Raw genomic sequence first — 12,759 nt, 5'->3', positions numbered from 1 at the left:
TATCCGACTGAACCTATGTCAGCGCAACCCATTATTTCAATAACAGGATGAATTTGTACGGTGGTTCGCTAATCACAATGTGGATTTATTTGTGTAGATTAGTAGTTTAGAATGGATGGCTGACTGCTCAAGAATGACTTCAATTCTTTTTGCAATGAGCTGACGACGATTCACCGATTCGGGCGAGTGCATCACCAAAAAATAGAAACATAACAAAGCATCGCTAGAGTATCATAGTACCGCAGAATTTTACCGGTTTCTTTGTTAGCAGTTTTCTAAATTAAAACTGACTTGGTCATCGGTACGCTTGTTTTTGCACGTCTATTTCCTAGTAATATGTGCAAATACGTGAATCAACATTACATCCTACAACTTGGCATCTAAGATATTAATTAGATACGAGCTTCGCAAAACACTCGCGCATTAAAAATCATATCTTATGCTTGTCACTTGTATTATGAATACACAACCTATTTTAGAGCCTGGAGAGGGAAAGCTTTCTATTATTCAGTTTGCAAGATAATCCTCCGGTTCCAAGTTAAAGAAATTCAGTCCACTGACCTACTGGCGGACGTGGCTCTCCGGCTAGTTAAACGTCTAGTTCCTTCTATTAATATGATAAATTATAATGCCAACCAGAAATGTGATCGGTTTAGCACGTTTTCAATGGTGCTTAACGTGCTCCAGTTAGTAAGCTGTTGGATCTTGCATGTGTCCCCAGTTCATGTAGTTTATTGCAACTAAGTTTCTTTATACTAAATACATTTTCCTTAAGAGCAAAGGCGTCTTAACTTACACGTACATACATTTCCTGCACGACTTATATCTAACCATAGGGACAATGAACAATACTTTTCAATATACGAAAATTATGAACATTGAAGCCCGTGTTATCATAGATAATTATTGCCATTAAATGTGTTTTTAGCTTAACAATTACAAATTGAGACTTACTTATGATGTATAAATCATATTGAAAGCGATGTGATGTAACCAGTCTTGTAACATAGTTCAAGCAGCTGATGCAATGTGACTGGCCATTAGCGTCGATTACTATCCAAATAATCGTCGCATAAGATTTGCTATTTTCAACAACGAACACTACAGTGCGTCAGATATATATATCTCATAAAGATCTAAAATTATTAATATATGAAGTATGTTCTTCAGTGCCAGTAATATCCCTTTATTTCTCGATCAATTTATAAATCTGTTGAGGAGAAGCGATTCAGCATCTCCTTTATAAATGTTCTTCAAACGATATGTTAAAACCATAGTGGTAGAAAGTAATTGTTAGAAGAAATTGAAAATAATTGAAAGAAAGTAAAAGACTAAAGTGGTTTCGGTAATGGCTTCCGTTTAAAAGGTTATCTTTTTCAGAAAGGCACGACGAGAAGAACTGAGTTTTGTTTAAGAAAAACTGGACAATTATTTCATAGATTATATAGTCACATAAGCTAACGTATATACGGATATAGTAGTAATATAGCGCGTCGCCATTTCTAGAAAGCAAGCGGAATAAAAGAACTAGAATAAACGATTCTTTTTAATTCAAGTTTTTTTTTCCATACCGAGTTAATCATGGCTTTCGCTAGTATAATCTAATAATCTTCGATTTGTAGTCTGGAAAACCACATCAGCGTCACTGCGTCAAGCGCTAATGGAGTTATCATCATTTAGTTAGCATGTGACGGACCCATCGTTTCAAAAGCTCTGCACTAGAGGCTGCTTAATGGTAAGATAGTCTATCGCTAAGGTTTTTTTTTATGTTCGTAGCCTTAGATAGGGCATGTGGCAGCGTTTTTTTTTCAAACCGCATACAATGGCTGATTGGTTTATGTTTATGATTCTGCACGTTCGCTTTAATCAACAGAAATACGTTCCAGGATGGATATCATGTGTGAAGCACGGATATGTGAGCTACTTATTTCATGACGCCTCAAAATAAATACCTTCTTATGGATAGGTTTTGCAATGTTAGGCACTATGCTCAGCTTTGACTACTCGACTATTAGTCTATAACTTAATGCTCTGGTTTAGCACTACCTATTCGATAGTTCAACACTAGAAGAATCATCTTGTGACGCTACGGCCTGTTAAAAATTTTCATAAAAAGATTATTTTTGACGATCTCAGATAGTCTTAGATGGTCCATTATGTAGCCTCGGTGGTTAGCCTTTTCTTCCGATAACCATTCAAAATCATTATAATCATAATGTATAATATGCGCACTCAGTGCGTAATTTACAGTACTTTTACAGGTAAAAATCGACAACCTGCGGTATTATACAGTTACTTGCTGCAATCTTGTACAGTATAATATATTCTTAGACAATGAGGTGTTGGAATTGTCATGTATCAAGCGCCGACAATATCCAAATTGTAAGTATTTATGAACTCACAAATCGTTCAGGTATTATCATTATGTGACGTGTGAGTTTTAATTATTAAGTAAGTTTTAATTGATGTTTAACGGATGAATAACGGATATTAAAACGCACAAGCAGTGCTGTGTAAAGAAACAGTAAAATATATAATGTTGTTTTATCTACAACACTTAAAAACTGAATAGGTATTTTTGTAAGTGAAACCTGTCGTCTTGCGGTAATCGCACATTTTCATCAACATTTTGGGCTTAGAGTAAAGAAATACCACCTCTGTTTACGAGAATAAAGTCGGAACGTTTTTTTTTGTTATGATTCCTAAATATTAGCTATGAATAAAAGTTGACGCCGCGGCATACGAGCCCAGAAGTAAGTTGTACAAACGGCCCGTCCGAAGACTTTGCAGGAATACATTTAAGACTACCAACCAAAAACACACATCTACTAAACGGAGGAATATTTCTCATATAAATGAAGTAGGATACGGCGATTTTACAGTTGCCATTCACAGTGTTTTCTTCTTTTGTCAAACAGCGCCATTATTGGTGACTCTATATACCTACAAGACGCTGACAAGTGCCATAGTTATTCATTCATAGAAAAACTACTATGAAGACTAAAGGAGATAAAGGTGACAGCACAGTGACATCGATTCGAATTCATTTTGTTCTCTTTTTTTTTTTTCGTTTTCGCGGTTCAATAGGGGTATTATTATTATTTATTTGATTTTTGCTCTTTGCGCAAATGTTACTATTGCTCAATGAATCATTAGTTGAATAACAGAATGCTTTGTTAATATTTGAAATAGTACCGTGCTTACATATGTCATCGGAGCGGTTAGTTGTGTGGTGAATTTTTATTGTTAGTGTTCAAACATGGCCGCCGCACTTCACAGAGAATACGAAGACTTGTACGTAACTCGGCCTTTCCGAAGGTAATTGAGCCAGTTAACAGAGCTATGCTAGTATGTGTCTCGATACGCGGCTTTCTTGGCTCATAGCAAAAATATACGACTTTATGTGCTATGTTACTTTAATTCTAGGCGTTAACAAATAGTGACAATAAATTAATAAAAGAGAAATAGAAAATAGCAATGGCCAGGCAACTGCTCATATATGTTACCCTGCCATTTTATAGGTCTAGAAATCTACCAAGTTTATCTTCTTCCACTTGGTGGAAAGCCCAGATATGTACAGCATCCTGCCTTACCGAAAGGAAATTTTCAAAATTTGTCCGCGTAGGTGCTGATGATTAGTTCAAAACACGACAAAGCAATCGATAAAGGTTTATTATTATTATTCTTCTAATATATATATTAAAAGAAGATTTTGTATATATCTCTTACATCTATTTTACGACACTATACTAAATGGTACAACTATGAATACATTATTTATGTTAGTAGATCTTAAGCCCGAAATCTAGAATGATGAACAGTTTTGGCGCCAATAGTCAGGCTGAAGTGGGTGAATAGTCCATTCAATAATTTAACAACATACATATTCAGAAAATCCATCAAGTTATGAAATATGTCAGTAATTATTAACCGTACATCTTCACAATGATATAACATTAGCTAGAGAACCTAAATAAACTCGCGCACGATAAATCGCGAAACTATATTAAATTGAAGCTACCCGGATGCATAAAGCGTTTACCAAGTAGACTATAAACAAAAGAAATCAATAGGGTTCGCACAAGCATAATCTATTTTACACTGATCTCGTCTTTATAGTTGATAGAAGTTGTCCCATTTCGGGTTTTACGTCCAGTACTGCCATTGAGCGTTGCTTTAAATGATTGACTCGCAGTACTAAACAGCGCCAAATTTCAAACGAATATTATCGTATGTTAGCAGACAAACATGTTCCCTATGGCAATATTACGGACGTACGAAACCATCCTTGGCTACATCGCTCATGGGTGCTACTGATGTATATTTATCAATATAAATACGATCCGCGTTACCACTATAGCTCTTCTATCGATGTGCACCTGTGTCTCGAAAGTTAACTCGATAGATCATAGCCAAAAGAAACTTAGATCGACACATAAATATATAGATTAGTTAATGATTATCACTGTGTTTCGAAAACAGCGTAGTAGTAAAATATAGCACTTTGTACTTCGTACACAAATGGCAAATTCATATTATCTCGCATCATAATATCTGTGTCACACCCGCTTCTCTTTTCTATTATATTTAAAAGGTACTTTATTTATTTATTTATTTAAGCGATCAATTGGGAAATGTACCTTTACTTGCGTTAAGAGACGCTAAATCATTCGAAACCGCCCATTCATAAATGTATTAGCTAAACATCGTCCCCAATATGTTATTGAGCTCAGTAAAGAGAAATAGCTATTTTTATATTCGATCGGAGTATTTTGCTCGAACCTTTTATGGAATCAGTCATTTTAGGTAGCTTTTTTCGGAATCACGATATATGCCTATGGGAAACTCGTAATGGCTGAGATGGATCTACATTTCGGAGAAATTTTGCAATTACTGATAGCAATTTGGCCGCAATCAATGAAACAAACAAAACCCTTATACAGTTTTTAGTTTTCGGATGAAAAATACCATATGATAGATGAAAATTTAACACTGCGTTTTATGTAAAGGATCTAATCAATAGACCTCGACGAGCTGAACAGAAATAATTTCTAAATAAAAATGGCGAAAAAATAATTTGTTTATGTAATATAATTAAGTAATAATACTTTTGAGTGAATGTTTCATATATGTAGGATAAAAGAAAAATGTTCTATATCGTTATCTCAAATAACTATCACGACGCATCAAAGTCAATTACTATAGAGATCATATATATTCAGCGTTACGTCACATGTGAACTCAGCGTCGTTCAATGGTCGTTTGGTTACTTGGATAAATAAAATATATCAAAGCAGAGTTGTTCAACAAATATCAAACTAGAGAGAAGCTATGCATGAATTATCGCCGTCGGCTCAATCGTTTTTCAGAGGTCAAATAAGAAAAAAAAAATCAGCTAATGTAACACGAGTTTTCTATATCTTTCTGATCGAACTGATCAGGGCTCATATTTGTATTACTTTTTCATCAACCATAAACCAGGGGAACGCCAGAAGTTTGAGGACCTAAACAGTAACTTCAAACAGCCACATTTATTTGCAGTTACTATTACACCCAACGTATCATTAATGGATGACAAAGCAAACTTTTAGAATAATTATTACTTTCGAATATATATGTATATTAGTTTGATTGTGATCACGTAATATGTGTGAGAGCAAGTTTCTAAAACTGCCGCAGTGGTTATACAATTTACCAAAAACTATCTTTAGAAAATTTCGTATTCAATCATGATAGTCGTCAATAATGAGGCTAGAGAGAGGCCCCATATGATCTGCTAAACTGTTTGTCGATTTTAAGGATTCAACAACGAGAAAAGAAGAAGAGAGCTTCAACACTACCAAAGCTGCTTCGGATGAAGATAGCGAGAAGGACATTGAATAGATCAGGAATTATATTGCTTTTTAATTGATTCTGGGAAGCAACACCAATTACAATAACAATAAAAAGAACGAGCGGTTTGGCAGCTACATTTGGCGATTTACTTCATTTTTTTTTTCATCAATAAATTAGATAATTCACAGCAATGACAGTTACATGTTTAAACTTTTCATTTTCAACACCTAGGAGTACTGTTGCGACATTGTTTTAAACACGCCGGCCACAAGCGTCATATGCGGCAATATGCCTCAATTGAATTTTTAACTTAAAACAATATTCTAGAAAATTCACTATGCTCTTATTGCTTTATACTACTATATATAATGCGCAAACTTGTCTTCTCAAGTTAGACGGGATCGAGCTACGCTGACACACTTTATAGAATACCCATAGCTTGTTTATATGTATCATTGAAATAAGCTTCCCACATATAACCATTATATTTTTATATTATTTATGGTGATATAATAATCTATCATTATAAACAACTTCTAGAATTCTATTTTTGATATTGTAGAAACCGATACCATTATCATTGTTATTGCAGAAAAGGTTATGAAAACGAAGCCGAAGACAAAGCAGTAAAGCTACACATTTCACAAGATATACTTGGTGTAGTATGTAACGAAAATACTATGAATTTATGGGACTAGTTTTTAAATCTATATCCAAAACGTTAAAAATAATTTATTCAAAAATTGTCAAAAACGTGTTCAGTATTGTATATAACCGTGTAAGAGATAAATTAAGCTCATTATGTTTTAAAGAAATATTTTTTTCCTTTTTGTACATACCGTAGCGTGTATTAAAGAAATCGTAAATCATTCATGAAATTTAACTTTTAACTTAATTTTAAGTTTAAGGTTCATTTAAAAAAACAGGTACTATTTTAAGACAAAAGTTACTTTATAGAATTATCCTATTTTTAATCTGAAATCTATGATTCGGAATACGTTATATGATCGAAATGTACATGTAGCAAAAAGATAAAATGCTACGAAAAATAATGCTACTTTTACCACTAGATTTTACATGAATTTCATCGATATGTTGCAACTATCCAAACATCCAGTATAAATAATTGTTGTTGTAATATAACATTTTCTTCTCCATTGCAAATATATCACCAGTCTGATTAACGTGGGTTCCGAGTGATGCCAAATAAGACACGAAAGGATCGCTGTAGCAATAACGTGTCACAGAGTTTTTTTTTTTTATGGATAATCTCGAACAAACAACAGACGACAATGTGCTATTTGTCACTCAGCTTCCCTGGGCTGTGAAAATTTATTAAGTTGCAGTCCATTCCTCTAATGAATGATCTGAAAAGGCCCCAAGTAATGAATACAATATATGATCAGCCGTCTACTAGTCACTTGCCTGAAAAAACTCTGTATGAGTTGTAGAATACAAACGAGGACAATGTGTTGTCACGCCCCACGACGTAGACCCCGTTGTTGGTCTCTGACGCGTGTTCCTTTTCTTTCAATATTCATCCTCATCATTTTGGTTTTATTAACGCCAGCGATTACGTTGACGCCAAGATGTATCCCAAAAATATTAAGAGTAAAATTTTCGGTAACACCTTCTATCATTCCCATAGACACTTCAATGATCGTGACCGGTATCCACTTCCGGTCCATCATTGAATCTTCGTTGCTATTGATATCACAGTGCTTAATTTTACAATTCCATTTGAAAATTTCTAATTCAGACACTCAATTGGTATTTTTGGCGCAGATGTCATATTGTAGGTCTATGATCTCTTCCGTAGTTCGGCGATACGTCTTGTCCTTCAAGAGATTTCCCTAATACAAACATGTTACTATTGGTGATTCTATGTATGTCTTCTTCATAGTATTCAACTTCACCCCATTCTATCTTATCCTATATTTACTAATAACATTTGGCAAATAATACAGTGACTTTAATAATCCTCTTATTTGAGAATATGCACCTTCGCAACGTTCGCCTCCATAGATCTTGCTGTTCATTTGTTATCTGCCCTAAGTGAACTATTCATTCATTTGGCATGCGACAATAACATTCTGTTGGAAAGCTTTCGAGGCGGTTTCCGTCAGCTACTATCGACCAGCGATGAACTCGGTGTTCTAGACTCGATGATCGGCTGTACCGTGTCGTCCTTCCTCTGAAATGAAGAGGAAGCGTATGAAACTCAGACCAGCCGGAATGAAACCACGAGAGAATGAGTGCTATAAGGAAGCGACGGCGTTAGTACAGATTATTTTCGTATTTCTGAACAATACATTCTCCGAAACCAGCTGCAGTCGCAGACTAAATAGCCGATCGTTAACCCGAATATATTACGTATATAGTGCTAAATTGTGCTTGTACTATGTCGGTATTAATAAGTGAAAATGTATTTACTGCACGATTTTTTAATTAACGTATAAATTATTCGTAGGCACAACTCTGACACAGGTTCATAGGATCCTGCAGTGGTATTTGCGGCTCAGAATCAGATGCACCCACTTAGTCTACAATAGTTGGGCTTGTAACTCCAGAGATAATAGATACCGGCGTATCGATAAAGAGACAAACCTCTATTAAAACGATGTTAAAACCGTTTATTTATCTATTAAAACATATATTACCATTTTTTTGGTAGAATTTTTTCGTAGATGTCCTGTGGTAATTATCTATTGATTTATATTGTATGAGCGGGCAAATTTTTTTCATAGAAGGGCATTGTTTAGCCTGGTATATGCATAAATATGCAAGATTTTTATTGTCCAAACAGAACGTTTTTGAACCGTCTGCAGAAACGCACATACATTTTACGATTCTAGAGATTAACTAAACCACCGACGCATGATTCTCAGGATTGTGTACATGTGGGGACCGCTGGTAAGATAGTGTTTTCTCAAACTGGCTAGTCGGTCAACATGTCCGATGTTTTCTATTCTACTATAATAATATCTGTAGGCTCAATACAGAATAAAATACATATTAAAAACGAACGAAATTATATTAATAGTTTAAAAAGGTTCCAACACCAGGAATATTTTCAACATACAAATTTCATTCAAAATGAATTCTCTCCAATAGGCAAAACGTCCGACAGAAAATCCGATATTTAGTGGTTTTTGCTAATTTTAACCTAACAGAAGGCCTGACAGTCCCATCAATAAAAAAAAAGGCGTGGAGATCACTTTGACACAAACTCATACATAATATTTTTATTCTACATTATTTGTAAGTTGATAACGTCCGATACTAATTATAATAATCGTCTGATACTAATACTGATTCCTAAAAACATGTTTTTTTCCCGGTTTTAGCACGAGCATCGTTCTTGAGTTTGTTCCAGTCGAATCAAACATCGATTATCTTTTATTGAATATATTTTTATATGACTTTTTTGGGATGAACAAACTGGAGTGAAGAGCTGTGAAATATTTGCTGTAAACTTTGATAGTCGCGTCAGTAAATATATAACCTATCAATTGATTAAAACCAATTTGAGGCACCTAAATTGCTTGGATAAAAAAATGTTCAAGTAAAAATTAACAACCAGTATTGTACGCAAAGGCCTTGCCCACTTGCTCATGAAGGACTAGAATTTCGTTATTAGAAGAACGTTAATGAAAAATTATTGATAAATTATGTATCATCCATATCTTTATACGTAATCTGTGTCAAAGCATTTTACGTAACTTCGAAATCAACTAGAATTTCACAGTGTATCACAATCAATTTAGTAATATCGTTTACCCTTTTGATGAGACGTCACAAGGGTATGATGACAGCGATCAAATTTAATAGCCGTGTTATTTCTGCTAGAACCCGTAGGAATTCTACAATTTTTCAAATCAAGTATCTCGTTACCCACATCCCCATTTCTCACCAAAGGTGTGAAGCGAAAAATGCCACTTGTTTACCAAGCAACTCTTTGGTGTAAACAGGCAGCTTAGAGTCGCGTGAGTGAGCGATATCGCTTTCCCATACGATCATCGATACACCTCTGGGAAAGCGTCTCTGTACCATGTTTTAGAAATCCCGGTCTTGACTAAAACAATAGATAAGATAGGATAGATTTTCTTATAAGTTCATTCTCCGGCGGTATTTTTTTTGTGAAAAAACTATCTATCCAGACTATCAGGTGATACAATCTGGCAAACGAATATCTCGCAGAAAAGCGTTATCTAACAAACGACATTCTATATCAACAGATAGAGCGGTCAGAGAACCGTTCATGGCTACTACATATATAAACAAAAAAAAATACATATATATATATATATATATATTTTTTTTTTTTTTTACTAATTACAGTACGTATATATAGCTGACTTAACAGGCGAACCGTACGAACAAAATATTATTATATACTGTTCTAGATTCAACACCAAATGACCATTTGTTATATTCACTAATCATAACTATTTATATTTGTAAAATGTATGCGCCCTGTCGTCTATTTGGCATATGAATAATAATGTTTACATACACAAAATGCAAATTTATGTACGCTAGTTTAATTTATCGTTCATTATTTCTAGTACTCTAATGGTATACACAGGTCATTTGGTCAAGAGTTCTGCACAAAAGTTTGCCCCAGCGTAAAAATTTGCCCATTGTGTTAACAGAATCTTATAGCTAAAAATCATTAGCGCGTATCATAGCGTTTGCTTGTTAACGCGTTCAACTGGTAGATAATCGCTTGATGTCCTTCGAATCTAGAGCGCTTACTTGCAAAATAGAGCCGATATGGCAGGTCAACCCATTAATTCAGTCAGTCGCCTGCGCTGTTTTCGCTGGCAGAAAAGGCTGTCTTGACCAGTGTCGCGATGGAACGAGGAGTTGAAGGTTAATGGGGCAGATGTTTACATCTTAGAAATCGATTTATAAATCATATATACACGACAATTATGTGCTGATACTTCGATATCTACACTGTCGTTCCCTTCGGGGATTTCCTTCGTTACAGAGTTCCTTATAGATGAACTATGAGACGGAAATGTATAGCAAGTATCACCTGCTTGAACCTGCAATAATGACATTTTTAAACAAACATGTCTATTTATTATATGCAAAACAAGCATGGTCTTGTAGCGCAAGAATCCACACCATCATATAACGCCTTCAGGTGATAAGCATCGCTACTGACTTTCTGCGTCTCTGTGCATTACCCACTTATTTTTATAATCGCTCACTTCCAAAAATGAACCTAGATAGAATGAAATCATACTCAAAACCTTCAGATTAATCCAAGAAAAACACTATCGAAGGAAAGAAAGAAAAATGTTTTACGCATTTTATACTATTTGCACGTCTTTGCTTTGGTATTGTCTAGAAGTGCAAAAGCTTTAAGAATAACAAGCGAAAAAAGCCAGACTCGTTCCACATCGTTAGGTAAAACCAAAAAAGGATATATTTATTCAAACATGTTCAAAGGTCCAGGTGCCGCGTTACCAGCAATGTTGAAAGTTTAATAAGACATACAAGTACGAAAAGCTCCCATATCATCATAGAATTGAATTTTCAATAGCTCGAATTTATTAATTGAAGAAATTCTTAGTTTTTCATGAGCACAAGCCAGTTTGATTTTGATAAAACTAGAATTTTCTAAAAATAAACTGTCCAGTACCTTTAAGAATTTGTGTTATACTTGCATTAGCATATAAAGTTGTACGTTGTGTTAACCAGACGAACATCATTGTAAGAGGATCCGCTATGACACGGAAATAAAACGATATCCATTTAGAAAAGGCTTTGTTTTAAGGCCTAATAGCTACTCAATTCATTATATTAGAAAGGGATAGTAGGTTAGCTATAAAGTAGTAGGAACTACTCAAAACGTTCCATTGGAGACGTAAAAGTATTCCCGTAACGCCAAGACTTCGCTCTTTTATTCGGTTATCTTTCAGAGATCTGCTTTTCAGAAATATCGCATATTACCCTTGTTCCCACGACGTGTTAACCTTAGGATACAATGTACATATTTGGGTTTGAACAATAACCCGTACCTCTTAGCTGTGAATAATTCAGATTCACGTTGCTATAGCTGGCCATTTCCTCGATCCTTTCGCATGCTCTGCCTATGCCAAGGTTAATTTCTAAAGCATCGAGCCTATTTTAACATTTTTCGTACCGTCTGCACACAACCAAGTACAACAGATACTGAAATTGCCAGCAACAGGTGCTCCTGTTTGTCAGCTTTCGCGCCGGCTTTACACAGAGAAACATACAGCAAAGTCTAACATCCATTTTCAATGAGAACATCCCTTTGCAGAGTTCTAGGCTTGCATACGTATTCAATCAATTAACTTATGTGCAATAGTTTCAAGCTTTCAGTCCCTTAATCTATTTGATAACTAGAGACGCTCTAAACAACGCTAATGATGGACGTCAATCATCCTGCCTATACAATTTGTAATTAGGTATTTTTATACGCTATACAATTTAAAAACGACATATCGTATAAAAGCACACGCGCTTCTCGGGACAAGACCAGTTTATACAAGCTTCCCAGCCAATTCATCTATTCTAAAAATAATTAGAATATTCACAGATAAAATGAAGGGCAATACTGACCTAGAATACAAATCGCTTGGGGCATGTGTAGCATTCTAACAGGATATTTGCTAGAAGTACCCAATGGCGTGGGAACTGCAATAAATTTGGCTACAACTGTTAAATGTTGGATGTTTGATATCTGTGTATCGGCTTTTATATGGCCCGTGTAATTTATCACCTGTTTTTTTAGGTTGATTTGCTGAAGAGATTTAAATTGATATGTTAACATGTATCTTATAGTAGGTACGCAGCTAGTACAGCCAGCACAGGATATGTATATTAAAATGATAATGATTGGAGCGTATTTTTCTTATATATAATATAATCTGATCTAGCGAC

At 34.9% G+C, this 12,759-nt stretch overlaps 1 long non-coding RNA gene across 1 annotated transcript; it reads left to right on the top strand.

Annotated features, from left to right (window-relative positions):
• Positions 1 to 5,971, top strand: LOC111251899 (uncharacterized). The gene is made up of 4 exons (XR_015328826.1): positions 1 to 182; positions 1,623 to 1,735; positions 2,237 to 2,382; positions 5,800 to 5,971. It is a non-coding gene; the product is annotated as an uncharacterized LOC111251899 (long non-coding RNA).
• The last annotated feature ends 6,788 nt before the right edge of the window (positions 5,972 to 12,759 follow it).

The sequence above is a fragment of the Varroa destructor genome, unplaced genomic scaffold (genome assembly GCF_002443255.2).
Source record: "Varroa destructor unplaced genomic scaffold, Vdes_3.0 BEIS01000005.1, whole genome shotgun sequence".
In the NCBI taxonomy this organism is placed as follows: Eukaryota; Metazoa; Arthropoda; class Arachnida; order Mesostigmata; family Varroidae; genus Varroa; species Varroa destructor.
The sequence above is the reverse complement of the archived record's forward strand: the minus strand, read 5'-3'. Positions and strand labels throughout refer to the sequence as shown.